Here is a 21754-nt window from a genome sequence, read left to right as displayed (position 1 = left end):
ACATTACATTTGATCCAACTCCTGAATTCTTTCCACAGAAAGGCAAGGGGGAAAAAAAGTGCGGCTGATCCTCCTCCCTTTTGATAGGCCTTGATCTCCAGTAATCAGCTGCTTTTCTTCAGCTAGTCGAGTCTCTGCAACCCCTGAGATTTTCTCTCGACAGAGCATTCCTCTCTGCTGTTTTCCCCCTATGCTGTGCCTGGCTTCCTGTGATCAGAGACCCAACAAAGAATGTCTTGCGTTCAAAAAGCTTACTAAGAAATCCTTGCCTCTCACATCATCTCTGGGCTATAAAAGTGCACAGATACAACATGACTTTAAAGCCCCATGGCATTTCTTGCAAGAGCAGGGGTTTTAGGGACAGCATGTTGCTCAACTTGCAGATTCAGTGAATCTCTTCTGGGTAAATATCCAGTGAGTACATTGTATTGCTGAGTCTTCATCCCAGACACTGCTGCATTTCAATGGCAGGCACTGTGATGACATGCACAGGACAGAGCTTCCGGATGAAAGTTGCTGTAAAAATAGATACAATTAAGTAATTGTTTAATAGGCTAAACTGGTTCTTCGTTCACATTTTGCATTGTTGTGTTATCAGTATGTGACACAGCAAGTAGACAGCTTGGTAAAAAATGGAGATGTTTTAAACTCTTTGAACGTCAGTATTAAAGGCTGCAGCCGTGCTGCCAACATCCAGTCCTAAGATGACTTCCCAGGTTTAGGACAGTTGCCAATATAAATTCTTCCTGAAACCTCTCTCTAGTTTTGCTCCTCCTAGTACATCCAGGTCTTGATTTGAACCAGAGGAAGATGGCAAACAGCTGAGATGCTTGAGTAACTTGTTTTGAATGTTTTTTATTTGAACCAGGGCAGATGGTGAATGGCTGAGATGTTCACGTAACTTAGTTGTTTGAATGTTTTCTTCTTAAATCTTCTTGCTCCCATGTGGAGGAAGACCCGGCATAGGGCTTGATGACAAGTTTGTTGAAATGGTTTGTTGGAAAACCTAGTTTTCTACTAAACAAATGGTTGTGAAAAGATTTTCTCTCTGCAGAAAACATTGATGTCTGGACCAACTCCCCAAATATTTAATTTGGTTTGGTCTGAGGGGCCAATGCACCATAGCCAGGCTCCCTCCTCTTACCAAGATGGGCAGAAAGGTAAGTATAATGCAGACAGGGCTGTAGGATGCCTCACTCAAGCTAAAACCAAACCAGATTCCCACATTAGGGTGCACGTATGTGTATGCAGAGAGAAGAGGGGTATTGAAGAAGAGAAGTGAGGTTGGAGCAACATAACAAAGCACGCTTTTTATGTCCTCTCTGACTCATATTTGCTGATAGTTTAAGCTTGGGGGGAAACACAGCTCTTCCCTGCTGCCAGGCCGCTTGTCATCTGCTGTCTTACTGTCCTCTGCAGGCTCCCCTATGTGTGACATTCTGACAGCTAAAATACGGGTGGTACTGGAGGTGGTGGTTGAACTGGGTCAGGGTTTCAACTTGTGGAGGTTGACACAACTCAGACTTGTGCCTGTTTACATTGTGGTTGAACAGTTCCTTGTTCTTGAGCTCATCTTTGTATTCATCATATCTAGGGCCCTGAGAAAATTGCAGACCTCTTGTAGAAAATTCATGGCACGTGCGCAGGTAAAGTATCATTTTTCACACGCTATTCACGGAACTACCATTGATCTTGGCAAATGGGTCCCGGCAGTTCTGTGAATATTCCATGAAAAATGTCACTTTACCCACGCACGTGTATGGCAGGCACATGCACACACTACCCCCCCCCCCAAAGTCTCCAAACCCTGACCCTCCAAACCCCCTTCTGTCCCTCCACATACACTTACCTTCATCCGGCTGCTGGGGATATTCCCATGGCCCTGCCTGGGCACATCCTGGCCATGCCCCAGCAGCTGCTTGCAGGCTGGAACGGTGCAAAAGCCCAGGTTTCCCCTTGCAGGCTGGAGCTGCAAAAGCCCATGTTTCCCCTTGCAGGCTGAAACTCTGCCAGCCTGCAAAGGGGAACCTGCACTTTCACACGTTTTTCTGGCATACTCAGGACCCTAAAAAATTGCAGTGTGATGTTAATTTTGCGGTATCTCCGCGGTCTGTGAAATCATGATTTTTCTCAGAACACTAGTACTATCCAATAAGGGGAACATTTTGGCAAGGACTGTGGAGGAGAAGGAGTTGAGTTGGAGATTTGATTTCTCCTTTGACTTTAGCAGAGGCCCTGATAAGTGTAATAAGTGAAAACCCAGCAGTAGCCCTGGAAAGTTCATAACTTTTTAACAGTTAAAAATCTCTCCGCCACCCTCCCCTCTCCCTACACATCTTGGTGTTTGTGCCGGAAAGCTTGCAAAGAACTTTTTTCCAACTATTTAGTTGGTCTAATAAAAGATGTTACATCTACCCAAAAAACCTTGCCATGCTAGATTTGAAACACTTTGGGATAGACAGTCTTATGAATGTACAGTCCCTAGAGTTTGGGTTTTGAGGTGTCAGGCAGGGACCTCAGGTCCATCAGGGACCTCAGCACTAGTTTAGTAGATATGTTGACCAATGCTCATTAGACGTTTCAAGGGAGTTTAGTGCTAACAAAAGATGCCAACATGAAATCCCCTGGGATATCACTCAATCCCCATGCTGCCCTGCCAAGGTTCATCCTTTCTGACTGCGAGGAGAGAAGGGAGCTGCTCAGTCATTTAGTCTTTGGCATATCGAGCCCAACTGCCAACTTGCACTAGTTCCTGGCCCATAGGTGCACCTGGGAGGTGGACAGGATGAAGATAACTTTGGGCTGCTGTTGGGTCGGGCGAGAGGGCTATGTCTGTACCAGCCCCTCTGAGCTCTCCACTTCCCCTGTCCTGGAGGCAGCCTCCTCCTGCTCCGTCGTGCTGTGCAGCCTGGCCTGGCAGGAATGCAGAAGCCCCGGCTTTAGATGAAAAGAAAAACACAACAATAACAAGAACGCATTGAATGTGACTTGGAGCAGGCTGCTTTATTTCACTGGTGTTGTTCTTTCACCCATGTGCTTCTCCCCTTTCCTTTTATCCCGGCCTCGCCAAAGCCTGGGCTGCATTTCTCTTTTGGACAATACTGAGATTGTTAGCTTAGCTTGGCACACATTTGAATAACTTTCAAGAAGAGCCTTCAGATAAAGCCATGTCTTAAAAAAAAAAAAAAAAAAATCCTTGCCTGGCCCCTTGCCCTGGTGGGGGGAGGAGAGGGTGCAGCAACGGAGGTTTTAGAAATGCTAGGGAGGCTGGCCTCCTCCATGGTTTACAGGGGACCTGTGGAAAGTGTTGAGGATGTATGGTGATCCTTAGATGTTCGCCGACTCCCAAATGCTAACTGAATACTCGGATCCACAGCCTTTAACTCTTGAGAAGTGACAGTGTCAACAGGGACCCTGGCTCACCGGAGATCTGAAAGTGGCTGCTAGAAGATCCCTGCCGTCTCCGTACATCACGAAAGTGAAATGAAGAGTTGTTTGTGGGGCAGGCTTTTTCCTGTTGTGACATGCAAGACTAGTTAGTGTGAATGGAGTCTAGCAACTCCTTTAACACACAAGGCTTGGCTGGGTACGGGCTTTGTGCTGGGGCGCAGTGCATGCTCTCTACAGGTGTCGCAGCATCACATGGAAGTCCAGCGTACAATTATGAGCGATTTGGCAGACCCACCCTGCACCGAGAGCTAATAGTCTTTCAAGATCATAGGCACTTGCCTTTGCTTTCTCTGCCTGGGAGATTCAAGTTCTTACAGAGCATGGCCCGCGCATCTAAAAATGAGCTTGTCATTGTCCCCAACACATTTGAATTCTTTTGCCAGTGTTGAGCCTGACGCACAGAGGTCCTGGCTGTTTGTCAGATAAACTCCCTCGTGGATGCTGGTGCACAGCAGAGAGCTCCAGCTTCCTTCATGTAGGCCTTTCTCGTGGTGACTGCTTTCATTAGAGCCCTGGCTAGTTTTGAACTGAACTAGCAACCCGGGGATTAAAGGCATTGTATCTCCTTGCCAGCCCTCAAGGGCCAAACAAAGAGGGCCTGGAGTCTAAAAAGGTTGAAAACCAGTGATGTAAGATTTAAACCATTCATGTTTAAACTACTGCCAATTCTCTAAGGTGTGTGTGCCTAGAGAAATAAGGAACAATGCCTTGTCTTGGAGGATAAAAAAAAAATCTCATTTGCTCTAATTTTTGGCAGCAGTGAAAATACTGGTATCCTGGTCTTTCCGAAGCAAGTAGTTTAATGTAGTAATAGAGTAGAATGCATCCAGGAAACAAGGTAATTTGCTACTCCAAGGAGAATGCAAATAATGGCAATTCTTTGTGGTGACCAATTATGAGGAGTAGATGGGGAACTGAAAGAATGGTGAGTTAAACTACAGTGGCCAGTTATCTTACAGGTGAATTAACCAGGGTTTACTGTATAAAACAGTGATTCTCAACCGGGGTGTCTCGAGGTCCTTTCAAGGGTGTCGCAAGGTGTCTCATAATGTTAGCACTGTTAGGTTTACAAACATGGTTCACAAAATAAACCCAGAGATTTCAAATAGAAATTCATAGTTATGGTCTTTGCAAGCTATTTGCAACAGAAAAACTGATCTATTTTTCTGAAGGCAAAAAAGAGTGAACATTTTAAGAGCTGGCATTTTCCAACAGGTGTCTCGAGTCTAGAAAAGGTTGAGAACCACTGGTATAAAGAGACAGCATTCCTGGTGGTTAGCGAACAAGAAGGAACAAGGATTTTTAATTACGAAGTTGCTGAGGATTTGAAGTGTGACATTGGGTAAGTTATTCAACCCTTCTCTCTGGTTTCCTCATATGTGCATTGATTTTGGATTTTAAACTTCATTGCTGAACAGCAAGAAAGATTTCTACACTTCCCTGCTTGCCATCTAACACCTCCAGGAAAGGAAATCCTACCTGATCTGCACAATGGAGAACAACTCACAACTCAGAACAACTCACAAAGACACTTTCATGGACCCAAAGGGACAGATTTCCATCTCCAGCTTCCTCTGTGCAAAATTAAGCTTATTTCCTACCTTTGGGGACTTTTTACCATCTTTTAATTTTCCCTGAGCCTAATGAAGGGCCTTTAGCCTGGAAGCTTGCAGAAAAAGATTTTTTTGTGTGTGTGATGTCCTAGTTGGTTTAATAAAAGGTCATTTCTAAACCAAGAGTTATAGACGTTTGCATTTCTTAAGAGATAATGTACACACATGCATATCTGTACTCGTTAGGTAGCTGGCTCTTTAAAAGGAGCCGGGGTCCAGCCTCACCTGCCTCTTGGCTGTGTCGCAGCCGAGACTGTTGTACCAAAGCCCTGGAGCAGGAGGCTCTTTGGCAGACAGCCTCTGTATTATTCAGGCAGGTGGTCTAGAGCAGTGGGGACAACCATTTTGGTAGGTGTGCCACAAATTAGCCATGTACCCTCTCTTAGTGCCACTCCAATCCCCTTTCCCTGTCCTCTCTGATGCTTTACTGTGCCCAGTCTGCTGCTCTGCTTTCTGCCCCCTGCTGTATCTGCTGCCGTGCTGCCCGCTCCCTCCCTGTGCCACAAACACAGCCTGCCTGTGCCAGTTGTGGCGCACATGCCACAGGTTAGCCACCCCTGGCTTAGCAAACGGAAGCCTGCAAGAAATTACCAGACCCTGGAGGAGGGTAGTTAATGTGGACTTAGTTAATTTTTTCTGCCGAAGAAAAAAAGCTGGGAAAAAAGATCTGAACTGAGTGTGGTGTCAGCCTGGGGGAAAAGGGCTCATCGCATAGTGGGATGAAGAGCTAGGGTCAATAAGTGGGATCTCTAACACTGGTTGAAATCACTTGTTTGGGGTGATCTTCATTGGGTGATCACTTGGCAATTTATAGGGTCTTGCCATAAGTATCTCACAGGCACACTAAAAATCAGAACCCAGGATGCTTGACTTGCGCTGTTGTCTAATGCTAGAGCAGGTATCTCGGGGAATCTGGATTTCCTGCTTTCACATTCATGCCGTTCAAGACTGCAGCTTTTATTGTGTCCTGCACAGGCAACTTCAAATGTGCCCCTGGCTCTGCATACGCATATACTGCCTAGGCTGGAACGAGCATAACCATGTATGTGGTGCCAAGGGCAGGCTAATTGCTACAGCTGAGATTTCATGCTGTTTCGCTTGTCCGCAGTACCATGCAGACTCAGCTCCTCTGCATCCAGTCTGGGCAGTCGTGCATGCAGCCAAATGGCACTTTTAAGGGTGGTGCTGGGCACAGTGAGCTTGTGGCCTATATGTGGCTTTGTGTCTTGATGGTAAGAATGGAAAAGAAAGCGAGAGTCCCTGGCATAGGATCGTTCCCATGTAAAGAGTTTATAACAGGAGGAATCATTAGCTCTTGGGATTCCTTCCAGGCAGCCATATCGCCACCCAGACTGGTAGCCATTCAGCCTTCGTTCCCTTGAGCCAGTGAAATGAGACTTTCCCTTTGTAAGCTGAGAGGGTGTCAATAGATGAGAGCAGCACTCTAATGAGAGCAGTAAGAATAAGTTTTCCAGTTGGCAGAGGAAGACTTGAAATGAGACCGTGACACTGCTGCCCCTCGGTCGCGGGAGATCCCAGCTGCACGAGATGTCACTGGGGCAGAAGAAAAAGCCTGTCCCTTATGAAGGCAAGACTCGAAAATAATCCTGTTTGTTTCATATTTCTACAGCATTGGGAGCAAACCGGTAGTCTGATGGGGCTTTTTTGCTAAGATGGACATGTAACGTGAAAACTTTAGAAAGAGAAGGAAATTCTTGTGGAATTGTTTTGTTGCAGGCAAAATGCCTCCATTTTCAGAAGAATGGGGAATTTCCATTGGTAGCGCGCCATGTGTTCCCAGAATGATGGAGTACAGAATTAGGCCATCATAAATTCCCTACTAGAAATTGTCCAGGTCATGTGTCTGTTAGAGCAGAAAGTGAAATATCCCCGGATTAATCACCGAGGCATTTTCAGTTTCACTTTCTGACTTCCCTGCGTTAGCACAGTGCCACAGTGTTCAGGTTCCAGATACTTCGGGGGGAAGTTTTAAATCGAGACAAAGAGCTGCTTTTTTAGACTCTTTAAAATCATGGCAGTGTTCTGTTCATTAATCTTTGAAACTAAACTGAAACATCTGTTTGCTAAGTCTAAATCTGGGGCCAAAGGAACGAACTGCAGTACAGGTACAGCTGACTTTATGTAAGCAGCTTGTAGCATGCCCTCCTGTCCCAGTTACAGATACTGCCCGTGTGTCTGTATTGCCTTTAGCGCAGCCCTTGTGTCCTACAACCCCCTCGTTGAACCAGGTCTGTACATCTGCTTCTGTGGTCTGTATTGTTGTACAGGTGTGATGTGATCCTATTCTGCCCAAGTCCTTGAAAAAGTTATCTCAAAAAATGGATGGGTCCTCCTGCTTGCTGCGGTGTGTGACTTCATTTTAAGGCTGAGATGATGGCATGTTACAGAAGTGACTGCTTTTATGATTTTCAGAAAATTAAGCAGGGAGGAATTGAATCGTGTTTAGGCGCTGAAGTCCATTTGGGTGTCTAATAGATGGAATAGATCTGGCTTCTGGTGCTCTGAGGACATGTGCCTAGTGTTTCACTAACAGTACGTGGGTAGTAGGATGCCCTGCCTCAAACAATTGTGGGGGAGGAGGAATGACTGCTAGTAGCATGGTTAGAAAGTCCTTTTGATGCTGCAGTTTGTGCAACAGATTACCAAGCTCTGATTATAGGGAATCAACCAAGTTCAGCTTTAAAGTAAGGACAGGGGTGAAACGGTGTTAATTGCCCCAACTTCCGAATGTGAGGCATTTTTGCCCCAGGCTGCCCACTCTCTCCTGCCATAAGTGATCAGACGTCTGTCATGAAAATGCGGCACAAACTATGACCGAGAATTGTGCTCAGAAACATGGGCAGTTGTTTTGCATCAAAGGGCTAAGACATCTGTTCACTTTGGTTTTGTTCTGCCATAAGTTTTGTCATAGTGCAGAAGCGACGTCTGTTTGCAGCCTCAGACTAACATGGCTAACTATACTCGGGGTACTAAAATAGCTTTTCCACGCACAGATTTGGAGGAGAAGCCTACCGAAGCTCAGTTGCTTTCCCTAACGAGTAGAGGCAGGACGGGTGGACATGGGAATCAAACTCTTGCTTCTCCAAATGAAATTGTTTTGAAATTTCTCCGAATGTGCTGGAAAGCAAATAAAAAGTTTCCACACCCTTGCCCTCCCTCCCCCATTTTCCCGCATCTGCATGCATACAGCCCTTGAGGTTGCAGGGCTTACGTAAAATGCCAAATGCAAAAACAATACAAATCTCACTTTTTTTTTTCTTTTTCTTGTGAAGTGAGTCTGCTCACAAAACAGATCTGATTTGCAGACTTGGAGAGCTGTAGGACCGACACACTTTCTGAGCCTTGGTCTGCTCTGATGAATCTTCTGTTAGGAGCACAGCTGGGGAAGCACTTAGAAAGGCTGTGTCTGGTGACAGTAGTTAAAACTTGGGAGAATTAATAGGATCTCTCCAGGTTTCTTCCCGCACTGTTATTTGTGGATCTGTCAAATGGAGCCCTGTTATGCCATAAAATGTATTGGGGAGGAAGTTGGGTTTCTGGAGTCCTGACCTTACAGACAGATTGAGGTTAAAGAGTAGCTTTTTTTAGAACGGTTTTAAAATTAAACTATGTTAAATACCACTTCTGATCACAGTTTACATTCAAGTGAACTGGAATCTCTCCAACCTTTCGTAGGGGCAGAGTGAGGGTGGTCACACAGAAAAGAAAATGCAGCCATTTTGCTGTCGATCAGACTTCTTTTATACAAAAGGTACTTTAGCTGGTAAATAAACCTTGCAGCACTGAAGACCATATGACTTTTATGTGACTGGCAAAACAGGATAAAATGCTGTGTTCCAGAACCGGGGAGCTGGAACTGGATGGGTAGTTTTGAAAGGTTTCTCTCTCTCTCCTCCCTCCCTTTTTTCTTTTCAGGGTGATACAGTATTCAGTCTGTGCGTCCTGAGTTCAGGGCTCCCAGAACAGTAGAAATAACCTCTGGGGATGAACCTTGCTTCAATAGTGCTGGACTAAATGACTTCATAAATCTTTTTCCATCTCTAATTTTTTGTGACCAAAACTTTAAGTTTTTGCCTCCTCCATAAACCACAGATATGTGTGTGTTCCATAATTGCATGTTTTTAAAATCCATTTATTTTTTAGATGTTAACTTTGTTCTTCCTTTTTTTTGACTTGGCATTTGTTTTTAAGTGAAATTTTGTATGAAATTTATGAAAAGTGACAGGTTGAAGTAGCTTACCCTGATATAACAGGGTAGTGATAGTGGTAGTGCAAGCTTTGGGGCAGGTGAGTCATAAAAACCTTCTTTCTCTCTGGACCAAATCATGAACAACTTCTGTTTTTGTTCAGTGACTCAGGAGTAGCCCCAGAAAATTGTCACAATCTGGCTTTGAGAAAGGAGGATGATTTTGTGGCTGAAGCACTGGTTTCGCACCTGGGAGACCCGGGTTTGGTTTTTCCAGCTCTGTTGCAGCTTTCTTCTGCAGGAGTTCAATGCCCAGCCCAACAAGGCTCTATCTCAAGTGGAGTCTCTAGGTGCTGGCTCTATACTTGGCTTCTCTCACTGTCTTACCAGTAAGTCTCAGTATTTCCCTGTGGGATCACTCCTAAGAATGAGAAAGGAGTTCAGGGTCCACATCCCAGTGGGGCCTTTTGGCCCTTGTGCTGAGAACACCAAAAAGCAACTTTCAGTGAGCACCACATTAGGTTATAGGTCAGAGAGGGATGAGCCAGCTTACTTGAGCTCAAAAATATCACATTTTCATGCTTTTCTGCAGGGAAACATGTGCACTTGCTCTTAGAGCTAGTCTTCAACAAACTTAATTTACCAGCAGGTAGGATGGTGTGCAGGAGCATCCTGTAGTTTGTGAAGCAGCATCCTATGGAGCGTCGCTGTCCCAGCAAGAAACTGTGGTGCACCCTGGTCTGCGATGCGCCCGAAACTACATATGGTTCAAGAGAGATCTTTCGTGTTCTTCCATGGCATTGGGATTGGGAGGCTCTCCGTTTCTGGGTATGCAGGTGTGTTTTTCTGTTTATCCCAGCTTTGAGTTGCAGCTAACCCAAACCTGGAAAATTGTAACCTTTGATTATTATGCCATTCGTGCCATAGACGCCTTTTTGAGCTTGGGTCCTATTTTGAGCCCGAGCCCGCAAGGCAGTGATTCTTAACAAAGGTGCTGTGACATCCTTTTAAGGGTGTTGCCAGGGTGCTGCTCTACATTCGTATTGTTAGGTGTGAAAACGCCTACATATGATTCACAAGATAAACCAAAGATTTCAAATAGGAATCAACAGTGTCAAAAGCCTTTTGCCCCCAGTCTTTGACTCCTTTGCAACAGAATTGTTCTGTTATTTTTCTGGAGTCAAGAAGTGAATGAAAGCTAAGCAGTGCCATTTTCTGAAGGTGCCATGAGTCTGACAAGGGGACAGCATCACATCTAAAAAGGTTGAGAGTCACTGCCCTAGGAGTTGGATCTTAATATCACTCTTTCCCCACTGTATGAGAGAGTAGTCAGATTTGAGGCTTAGCTTTAGGTCCATTCCCATTTCAAACTGGTCCCTTAGAATTAAAATATCCCATATCCCTTGGCTTTTGTTTTTCAGTATATTTTTCCTAGGATACCAATGACCCACAGTAAGGGACTTCTATTAAACCTATTATTGTCTTTTATGAGGTTACTTAATCAAATCCAGTCAGTTCCTTTTGCTGGAACTGTCACACTTCCAGAGTGAAAGAGTAGTTTACCATTTATATCCAGTTATGCTCTAGAGTTTGTGGCTAAATATTTCCACCAAGTCCAGGAGGAATCTCTCTACTGACTGCTGCATTCTAATATCAGATGTTTTTCTGACATATTGAGCCTTTTTCTGTAGTACTCGGGCAGTGTCGAGCACTGCATTAAGCAATGTGACTGGCATACGTTATGCGGCAGAGGCCTCATTCTCTCGGAGGAAGAAAGAAGTGTTTGCAGCACAGTGTCCTAAGGGACGCACACAGCAGCATTTCCATATACATAGAGTGAAGTATTTAATGCTCTTTGGTTCCCGGAGAGCTCATTTCAGCCCTTGAGGAAAGTTTTGTGTCTGCACAAAGAAGCTTGCCCTTGTTGTAGAAGTCTGTTGCATCAGAAGAGCATAGCTATGAAGACGGCAGTTGATGCGTTAGTTATTTGAGGGCAGAATTTGGCTGATCGATTTAATGTACGTCTGAATTTGACTCATCTCTTTACTTGTGTATTTTATGCCCAGTGCAGGTTGGGACTGAACCTAGAAGTGGGAAAGAAAAATTAATTTATTAAAGATTATAGCTGACGTTCCCAATACTTTAATCAGCAGATTCAAGTCATTCGGGATAGAAATAACTTCCTGTAATTACACTTTTTGTCCAAAGGAAGACAGGAAGCTAATATCTAACCCCCTTGACAATTGGGGAGAATGGAATTACCTCACTGTTTAAATAATCTTTTAATACTGCTAAACTTTGAGATAGGAAAACATTCCCTAATTCCTGGCAAGAGTTACAGGCTTTTACTTACCCTCTGTGTTTGTGAAATTTTACCTTAGACTGCTTTCAAAGAAGATTAAATACTGCATGGATTAAAAAATGCAAAGGCCATCTGGAAATCATGATGAAACCATCAGCCTTAATAAACAAAACCGGCTTGTTTTAAGTGATTTCCTTAGATTTGAATGGTAACAAACGTGTTAAAGTAGCATCACCGGGCAGATGAATTGATTTGACAGTGCTTGATCCTGGATTCTGAACTTTCCTCTCCCTCTCATATTTCTAAACCTGCCTAGTCCCACTTTCCCAGCATCCATAGATTTCATAGATGTTAGGGCTGGAAGGGACCTCACGAGATCATCGGGTTCAGCCCCCTGCCCAAGGGTCCGATCACCCCAGCAAGATGTGCACCCTGTTTGGAGACTCCCAGCAGAGACAGAGCGGGGGCAGTTCTGCAGAAGTGTCACCTGTGACGAGTCCCATCTCCCCTGCTGGGTGGTCCTCTCCCACCTTTCTCCCCCTCCTCCTGTCCTAGCTTTTGCCTTCTGCAGGACGCAGCGTGCAGGAGCAGCAGCTGGGCAGGTCATGTCACGGAGTGCAAGGGATCCTGGGACCTGTTCTTCGCTAGACCAGTGGTGGAGTTTTCGGGTGCTGGGGGGACTTTCATCCCATTTTTCTGCTGCTGAAGTCTATGTCAAGGGGGGGGATGATGATTTTTGGCAGCAAAAAATGGGATCAATTCTCCTTCCAGCAGCAGGAAACCACTGCCACGCTACAGAACTACGATTCCTAGAATGCCTTGCACTCCCCAACCCGCATTGCCTGCACCGCTGCTTCCTGCAGCCAAGAAATGCTTGCATGGTGGCCCCCTCCCTGTCTTTCTGGCATCCATCCCCTCGAACAGTGTCTAGGGCATGCGTCCTGCTCAGCTGCCCCGTGGTAGACTACTGCCGTTTTGGGTCAGTAATGCTGTCATTTCTTCTCGCTCAGACTAGGCTACGTGGTGGCCTAGCTGTGTCAGTCAGGGGTGTGACATGGGACCAGTGCAGCTGGACCAGCAAAGGCCTGGGAACAGACAGCTCTCTTGGCAAGCCACAGTATTGCAGGTGTAAGCTGTGCTCAGGCGCAGAGTGCTTTGCTGCTATGCTCTAGTATAGTATTACTTCATAGGAATGCCTTGGATTATAGATCTGATTAAATAACACCAGGGAGGGAGCACGTGAATTAGATTATATTATTAACCACAAATTATTTTGGTCTAGGTTATTCTGTCTGTGGGTTTACAGTCATTGTAGGCCAGGACGAATGAGTAGCCATCTCCAACTCTTAGATATCTGAGAGACATTAAGATTATATAGCAGACAAAACTCTCAGTTACTGCAGTGTGCTTCTCTGTCACCTCTCAAGTCTGTTTTTCCTGTTCTATCCACTGGGCTGAATTGCATTTACTTCCATGGGGAAGGGCTGACTTCCAAGGGGTGGAGACGCTGTTGTACGAGTTACTGTACAAACACAAATTAACCAAGAATCCTTATTCAAATAAGGTGCCATCGCTCATCTTTTCCTCAAAAAAAATGCACTACTTCTTCATTTGCAGGACCAGTTTCATGAATGTTAGCTTTGGATTTTAAAGCTATGTGGATGCATTTGACTTTATCTGCTGGAGACAAGTGGCAGGTCACTTTGGAGCAGACACAAAATGTTCTGTAGACCTCTACAGACCTTTGTTTTAAAAAATGCTGGGAGATCAGTGGATGAAAAGTGCTGCACGTGTTTTATTATTAGCTCGCCTTATGCTTATAATGCTTTAATTTCACCCTTTCTCTCTGGCATTGCTTACTTTTAATTCTGATTGCATCTCTGGTTGCTTTAATTTGCAGGGTGTGGCACGACATAGGTATGATGGTGCTTTTTGCCTGTGTTGGTGTTTCCAGAAGCCAATATGGAAGACGGTCTTAAAAAATACACGTTTTTTGCCTTTATGAAATACAGTAGGCTGAGAAGGAAACCAATAAATTAAGATCTGTAAAACAGAGATTTATGCAGTGGTAGTGAAGAGTGGCATAACCTCCCTTTGGAAATATTGCCAAGGATCTGAAAGATAATGGAACCGGGAACATTAAACATCTTGGGCTTAGAAAAATACTGTTTGCCAGACTAACTCATTGCTTCCTTTTGACAGGGATACTAAATCCATGTGGGAAGAAAAATCATTAGGTCCAACACACTGGCTTCAGGAAAAGCATTTGACAGCATGTCACCAAATATTGCACTCAGCATGAATTCAAAGTGCAGCAGAGATAAATGTTCTGCCTGAAGGACCACGCACAACAGGGCAATGAGATACTGAAGCCTGTCGAGCGTGGGGAGGGGTTGGAGGTTTCTTTAGGCTTAATGTTAAATCCAGGGTTATTTAACATGTTTAATGGATACAAACCTGCAAATGATTTGATTCTGATAGTGAATCTGAGGAGTTATGAACCCTAAGCTCTGCATAAAATAGAAATGCTCACGAACAGAGCAACCCCCAGCTTTTAGACTGCTCCTGCGGGTAGAAAAGGTAGAGAGAGAAGCTTGTTTTATTAACTTGATAGGAGCTTGTGGCACTAGTGTGGTGAATGAAGTACCTACCAAGCATGCAAAGGGGGCTGAGTGCTGGTAGGCACCCTGTTGTCGTGGATTGGGCACTGTACCCGCACAGAGGAAAATTTGTGCTTCCAGCCCTGTCTTTCATTTGCTGCTGGCTTTTTTGGTCATTTCATCTCTCTCTGTCATTTCATTGCTCTGGGTGTGGATGCATGTAATGTTTGAACCGTTCCCAAAAGTCACTGATTGGGAACCAGCTCACAGTCGTCATGGGTCAGAGGTTTCCATACATCCAGTGCCCTTGCAGTCCAGGTAGAGTGGTTGTTTTTAAGGGGTTGAAGTGCTGTGGCTCTGACCCGAGGGGGTGGGAGAGAGCCCCCAGCCCAGCATGCACTGCAGTGGACAAAGGAGAAGGGAGCGCTTGTACCCATGCTTTGGGGATCCCAGGAAATGGGTGACCTGTGCTTGGGAGTATTTTCAGTTTTCCCTTGACTCCTAAACATGAGTTCAGCCAAGCTTGGTAGCGTGCACATGATCGAACTCTGCAAGGTGCCTGCCTGACTTTGGGAGGTAGGGAGTGCTTGGACCCACACCTTTCAGTTGCCAGGGTTCGGGGTGGGGAGCACGGTCAAGTAGGGAGCAAGGACAGCTGGTTGTTAGAGAGAGAGCTTTTACTGAACAAGCAGTGCAAGGGAGCTCATTGACGAAAAGTGCCAAAAAAAAAGGGAAAAATTTGGGGGCCACGTACCAGAGCACCTGATCACAGCAGTGGGGGATGCCTGGAGGACTGACCAGACCTATGCCACAGAAGGCTTGATGTCCACATGTGTCTTTGACCTGGCTCACAGTGAACCGGTTCAGCCAGCGCTTGATTTTCCAGCTACACTTTTGAACCATTCCAGGAAGCTTTGAATGTGTTTAATCGCGTTATGCTTCTGTCCGTTTCAGGTGTAAACTGCATTTCAACCAGTGTTACCTGCATCCCTTCTCTCTGTCTCACGGTTTTCCCTCGTCTGCAGAGTGGGGAAAAGTCAGTCTTTCTTTCCTTTGGAAAGTAACTTGAATATCTACAGATGAAAAGCTAAATATTATGAGACAGACTAGAAAGAACACGAGCGTGCCACTTGAAAAAGATACAGGTCTGAGGAGAAGTACTTGAAACACGGTGTCCGGTGGGAAGTAGGAGAGTGCTGGGAGAGATGGTTGGTAGGTTGATATGGCAGAGGACAGGACCTCTGAGTCTTGACTCCGGTCATTAGCCGTTATTTAAAGTTTTGCTGGTTGTTTCCATCAGGAGAAGAAGTAAATGGAGTTGGGTATAATGAGGGAGGAGCACTGGAGAGGGGGTGGCTTTGAGTCCCCAGGACAGGTAAGACTGTGCTTTCCCCTTCCCCTTCCTCTGGCTTCCTAGTTCTTCGCACCCCCTGTAAGGAGGTTTTGCCCAGGGCGCCTAGCTTCATGGCTACGCCTCTAGGGAGAAGAGAGAGGGATGAAGGGCAGCCTTGGGGATTCCTGCTTGGAGCTGGAGGAGGAAAGGGAGGACGAGACTTCAATGACATGGCTAGTTGTGTTGAAGATGGCTGATGGGTTGTGGGGGGGAGACAAAGCTGCAGTGCCAACAAGGATGAGAAGCATTAAGCCAGAGAGCATCAGGCACTTTTAGACCAGTCTCAATGAAATGAAGGGGCCAAAAGCCAAACTGGGAAAGCAGCACATCTAGAGGTGGATGAGAGGGGCACTCACCCTGGGCACCAAATTGGGAGGGGTGCTGGAATCGCCCTCACCCCTGCAGAGTCTGTGCCTGGCAGCATGCCTGTGCTGGGAACTCCAAGCAGTTCCTGGATGCTGTTGCTTGAAGAGCACCAGAGCCAGGCAGGAAACCCCTCGGCTGGGGCTGTTTTGAAGTTTGTGGTGAGCAAAGCTGCTGCACCCCAGCTCCTGGACTGGTACTCCCCCCGCTTTGGCTCTTGGACCCTGTGCCACATGCCCCATGTGCCCCCTACTCTCAGAATCTGCAAAGCCGAGCCCAGGAAGGGTCGTGCAACTTATGTGGTCCTGCTGTTCTCATCAGCTTAAAGCAGCTCACGCTCTGCTGCAAATCCTGGTCCAGCACCCCCAGTGCTCCTCCTGGAAGCCAAAGTGGATGGGACGGTTCCAGCCATGCCTGTCGTGCAGTGAGATCTCCCTATTCTGATTCAAACTAGTTTAACCACTTCCCCCGATCCCTCTTTTTGACAAGGACCTGCCCGTTGGACTCCAGAGCAGACCTCTGCCACTCCTACCTCCGTTGTTTTCTGAACCACAGGAACAAAACGCATGTGGGTCTTGTGCTTCGTGATTCTCTCTGGTGTAACAGCATTGCGCCAGACTTCTGCTGCTGGGACACTAGCGAAGAGATGCTTTTTCTCATTACCCTACAAGCGGTACAGGATTGGTCTGTGCCCTCTGCTTCTTAGTCAGGACACATAGATCCCTACCCTCAGTATAAAGATTGAAGCGGATGTGGATGCCCAGTGGAAACTCTCCAGGCCCTGATGATGTTTGCTGTTGCTGTGCAGTGGTGGCAGATGGAGACTGACTGTCTCAAATTTTCATCTTCATATTGGCCATGCCCCTCTGATCTGAATGCGTTTGCTCTGGTGGCTGATGTTTTAAGGACATCGGGGCTAGGTTCTCTGCTGGTGCAGATCTGAGCAATTTATTTAAAGTAAGTGGAGCTCCAAGGGTTGATACCAGCTGATGAGCTGACTTTGTGTCTCAGTTATTTCACCCAGCACTGAGGCCTCATCATCTGTGACCTTCCTTAGCTCTACTTGAACAGAAGTCTGTGGACATGGGAGGGAAAGAAGTAAGTTTTTACTTAAACTGAAGATTTCTCAGGGCAGGGCTGTTGTCTGGCTCCACACTGAGCAGCACAGAGCTTATGGCTGGTGTTCAACAAGTCATTTCTGATTTATAGCTTTACACAATGTGGCGCTCCAGCTTGCCTTTGGCTTGTCTATAAAATCCAAGAAAAACTTAATTTCTATCTCTCTTCCAAGGAGAGAGATCCTTCAGAGAACAAACTTACCCCACGCCCTTCCTCAAGAAATCCCATTAAGAAAGAAGGCTCTGATGAAGTGTGATCTCTAGCTGCACCAGAGCAGGGGGGAAAAGTCCAGAGTGGAAACCTTTTTCCCGCTGACGGATAACCTGAATCTGGCTTTGTCTTTGGAAGAGAACAGGAGAATACAGTGCTGGCTCGGTGACTGGCAGCAGTGTATGTACATCAGTTGTACGAATGAGCGTAGGTGGAATACGGTGTTACTGCAGCTAGACTGTTTTCACTCCCTGAGCTGGTGCCTTAGAGCTCACCTGGGTGTCTCCACAACGCACCGCCTAATGCCATATGGCCGGTGGATGTGTCTTGTGGACTTGACCCGAAGCACCAGGAAGTCCAAGGAGAACTCTTTGTGGATCTAAAGGGGCTCAGGAGGAGGCCCACACAGCAGAGAGGTCGATCTTTCTCCCATTGTGGAGACCATGACAGTTTCTTTTGAGTTCAGTAGGAGCAAAATTGGGTCTGGGGTGAGTGTCTTACCTTAATGGAGTCTGCAGAAAGCAGTGTAGAATAGTTAGGTGAAGCACTTCTGGGCAAAACAATAGCCAACTATATGGCTTTCCAGGTTGTGTCTTCAGGCAAAACCTATTATGTTTGATTTGAACAAGTCAAAATGCTGTCATTGGGAGGGAATTTAAACCACTTTCATCCTTATTTAAATACAGGGGCCTCAATAAAAATGAGTTATTTTGATCATCTTTTGTTCATATTGTACGTTCCTGAAAGCTTTTCATTCTAATCGGTTTATAATACATTAAACCACTTTATTTACCACTGAATTAAGGCCTTTTGTTACTACTCTTTGCCAGTCTTGAGGCTGTATTAAAGCTGTATAACTGCTTATATGAGTATTCTTACTATACACTTATTCTGATAGTTCGTTTTACACTTTTATTGCTGGAAAATGGTGACTGATGCATCTTTTTATTAGATTGATTTTTACTTTTATGTTCCTATTTAGATGGAAAGTGGAATTCACTTAAAATAATTTTATTGAACAAAAATGGTTAAAATTCTATCTTTGTGAAAGAAAAGTTTGTCAGCCAGGCTTGTAAACAAGGTTTATTAAACAAATGCCAATATTGCTAGTGAATTGACCTGATTTATTTCTGGTCACCACATTCTTCTACTTCTTGAAATTAGTAGAATCCATCTTCTCTTTTCTTGCTTTTCTTCATAAATTGGAGAAGGAAAATAATCATTCCTCCTTTTCAGCTCCCCTTAGGTTTCTCAATTTAAGCTAAATTTGGAAGATATTTTCTCTGCACCTGCAGGAAAGACAACTACTGTCAAGAACTGGTTTAGTGATTCATCAGGCTCCTGTTCCAGGTGAATGGCCAGTGGCTTCTACCAGTTCAGTGGTTTGACTTTCTGTAAAAATTCAGAAGAAACCTGTGCCGCCTGAATGCTTCACCGCCAGCTATGAAATATTTGATACATACACACCGTTATATATCTCTATCTATATCTATCTATCTGTCTGTCTATATAAATTTATATAAATATACACGCCCCATTGGTGTGTTTGATGGATGAGATGCTGTATGTCACAGCAGAATCTTTCTCTTGAGTGGTTAGGCATTTACACTGGCAGGAAAACGAGGCAAAGTTAGCGTTTGGTTCACTTGCTCCTTCACTGTCTGCAGTTCAACTTTTTTGTTGGGCATCTCTGCACTGTTTTTTGAAATTCTCTTCAGATTTCAGGAGCGTCAGCCATCAGGCAGCTGTCATCTGGCAAAAGTCCAAAGGTTTCAGTATGTTAAAAGCAGGCTTTTTGGGAAGGAGGGATGATATCTTTTATTGGGCCAACTGTGCAGATAGGAGCGCTGTTAGATAAGCTTTCAAGTACAAGTACCCTTCTTCAGGTCTGGGTATATCTTGTACGCTTCATTTTAGTCTGATATTGAATATAGCATATCTTTATATCGATGGTATTTAATAGTATAAGCTCTGTCAAGGCCTGGTCTAATTTCCAATTTAATTTTAAATGTATTTATTTTTTTTTTAAAAAGAAAAATATATTTAATTTACATAGTACTGTTTAAATAATTATTTTTATTTGCTCTGGCCATCACCATGGATGTGCTTTATTTAACATATGAAGTGAGGTATGAAGGAACTCAACAGTCTTTTCCTTTCTGTCTTAGATTAGGTGCTGTTGTCCCTGGCTCACGTTTATCTGCAACTCTTCTTTCTGTGAAGTTCTCTGTTTCTGTTTTACCTACTTACAGCAAACTCTGGTGCTTGGGAATCCAGGTGGTCATTACTCAGTGGACATATGGACTGATTGTTAGCTACTCTGCCGAGGGCAAGATTCCAGCGTTTGTCCGTGTGCAGCTGAGATTGGGTTCTTTTGATGCACATTACTCAGAGTTATCTTGCATTGAGCCTCCTAACGGGACTTTGTCCAACAGCAGCTTTTGAGAGAAAATGTCCTTTAAGTACACATTAGATAGAAGTGATGGGATCTGAGATGAAGATAGAGCATTGCCCCCCTTGTGAGTCAAACCCATGGAGTAACTTCTGTCTCTTGTTTTGCCTTTTACATTCGCCTTGGAGCTGGCACCCTGGATTGGGCACTCGGAGTACGCGGACTGTTTAATTCTTAGTATGTGAGCAACATCTAGGTAGAAGCAGATGTAGATTTGTGCACACTGGTCCTTGCTGGTGAGGCTGAAGCCTGGAAAACAAATGGAAAGGATGAGAGGGCAGTGTAGGCCCTGCCTGGACTGCAAATTTACCATGCCCAGCAGTAGTGCCCCCAAACAGGCTGTGCAGTTCCACATGTACTAACCAGCCCGTACAGAATCAGCATAGCTTCCCATCCGCATGGCTGTAAAGGCAGGTGAGTCATCACTGCTCAGTGACAGTATTAATTAGCCATCCTCATGCACACAGCTACTCGACTTCCCGCGAGAAAGTAGCAGTAGCCATTAGGCTGTGGTGTAAAAGACGGGAGACCTGTGTTTGAAGTGACGGTGGGTGGGAGCTTTAGCTGGAGTTCAGTCTAGGTGTTGGGTGTACTCTGGGTGTAGAACAGATTGGGAATTGATGTGGACTTAAGGTGTTTCCCAGCTCTGATCTGCATCACAGTGGAGCTTGGATGGGTGTCAGGCACCTACCTAGCTCATCACCTACCGGACTCATGTGAACAGGTTTCTGTGCACGTACGGGGATGCCCCAGACAAGAGGGAGCCTGACTCTTCCTGAGTGCCTGGGAATAATGGCGCTCTGCTGCAATGAGGTGTGGGAGGTGTTGTCCTAGGTACTGGTGCCTGCTTCCAGGACTGGTCATGCATTTTACATTGGACAGCGATTGGGTTAAAAAAAGAAAAAAAAGAAAGAAAGAAAGGAAGACCTGTCAGCTGGGATGAGGACCCAGGATTCTCCCCCTCGCTGAAGGCCCAGACCATTAGGCTGCAGTCAGGTCCTTCTCCTGTACTCTTCTTCTGTCCCCATGAATCTCATACTCTTGGCTGTGCACTGCCCCAATTTCAACAGGAGGTGTGGAAGGGGTCCCCATCCACGCTGTCCTTGTAGCCTTGTGTACAGGGCTCTCTCCTTGGATGTGGGAGTTTTGGATTGAATTCTGCTTGGGCTGAGCAGAGCCTAGAACCAAGCCTTCTGTGTCTTGACCAAGTTGGTGTGCAAAGGCTGGGCACTGTGTATGTGTGAGTGCGCAACTGTGGGTGCTGGGCTTTGTCTGGAGCTTCAGTGCTGCTCTTGGTGTGCATTAAGTGCCTTCCCTCTGCATCCCATCAGGCATCTAAGCCTTGAAGAAGAATCGGAGAGGCCTCCTTGCTTAGCACCTGTCTGTTCTGGATTGCCCCATGGAGGCGCTGAGCTCTGTCGCTTGACTGCTGAGCCATCTTGGGTGTCTAACCTTGCCAGTTTGGGTCGCTCCCCTCCTCCGCGTCCTCCCACATGTAAGAGGTGCCTCACTTTTAGGCATTGCAACCCCTCAGTGGAGGCACCTACAAGAACGATTTCTGTTGTGCGTCTGTAAGGCTTGTACAATTATGAGGGGAGTGTTCAAGAGGACTTGCCACTGCCCTAAAGAGCACAGACTCTAAAATAAGAGAGATGATCTGGAACAAGCATACTGCACAGGGAAGAGAGAGGACAACAAGATAACCACTGAAATGATCCTGCTACAGGGAATAAGCAAGAGTCTCAGCACAAGCTTGATAACTACTATCTTCTGTTCCTCCTCTCCAATGGACTGTGATACTGCCTGCCATCACCTGGCTGCCTCTGGCTCAGCGCTCTGTGCAGCGTTGATATTCCCAACATGTTGTTCAGGTCGTCGTCCTCTTTTATTGCTGCTGAAATTTTAAGCGCTTCCCCAGTGATATCATTTTCAAATTTACATCCTGCCGTCCTGTATTCTGTGTTCCTAATGAGCTCTTGCTCTCTACTTTGAGCTGACTCCACATGCCTACTAAATGAATGGGAGGTGTTATTTGTACTGCGGCT

The 21754-nt window shown here is 45.6% G+C and overlaps 1 protein-coding gene across 4 annotated transcripts in view; it reads left to right on the top strand.

Moving 5' to 3' along the window:
- Positions 1 to 21754, top strand: part of PTPRA (protein tyrosine phosphatase receptor type A) — a 197588-nt gene that overhangs the window by 44813 nt on the left and 131021 nt on the right. For 2 of the 4 annotated variants that reach the window (XM_059721432.1, XM_059721431.1), the window contains exon 2: positions 4666 to 4792. The exons of the other annotated variants lie outside the window; for them this stretch is intronic. The gene's annotated coding sequence lies outside the window, so the exon portion shown is untranslated. The remainder of the gene's footprint in view (positions 1 to 4665; positions 4793 to 21754) is intronic. 4 annotated transcript variants of the gene reach the window in all.

Source organism: Alligator mississippiensis, chromosome 2 (genome assembly GCF_030867095.1).
Source record: "Alligator mississippiensis isolate rAllMis1 chromosome 2, rAllMis1, whole genome shotgun sequence".
Classification (NCBI taxonomy): Eukaryota; Metazoa; Chordata; order Crocodylia; family Alligatoridae; genus Alligator; species Alligator mississippiensis.
The sequence above is the reverse complement of the archived record's forward strand: the minus strand, read 5'-3'. Positions and strand labels throughout refer to the sequence as shown.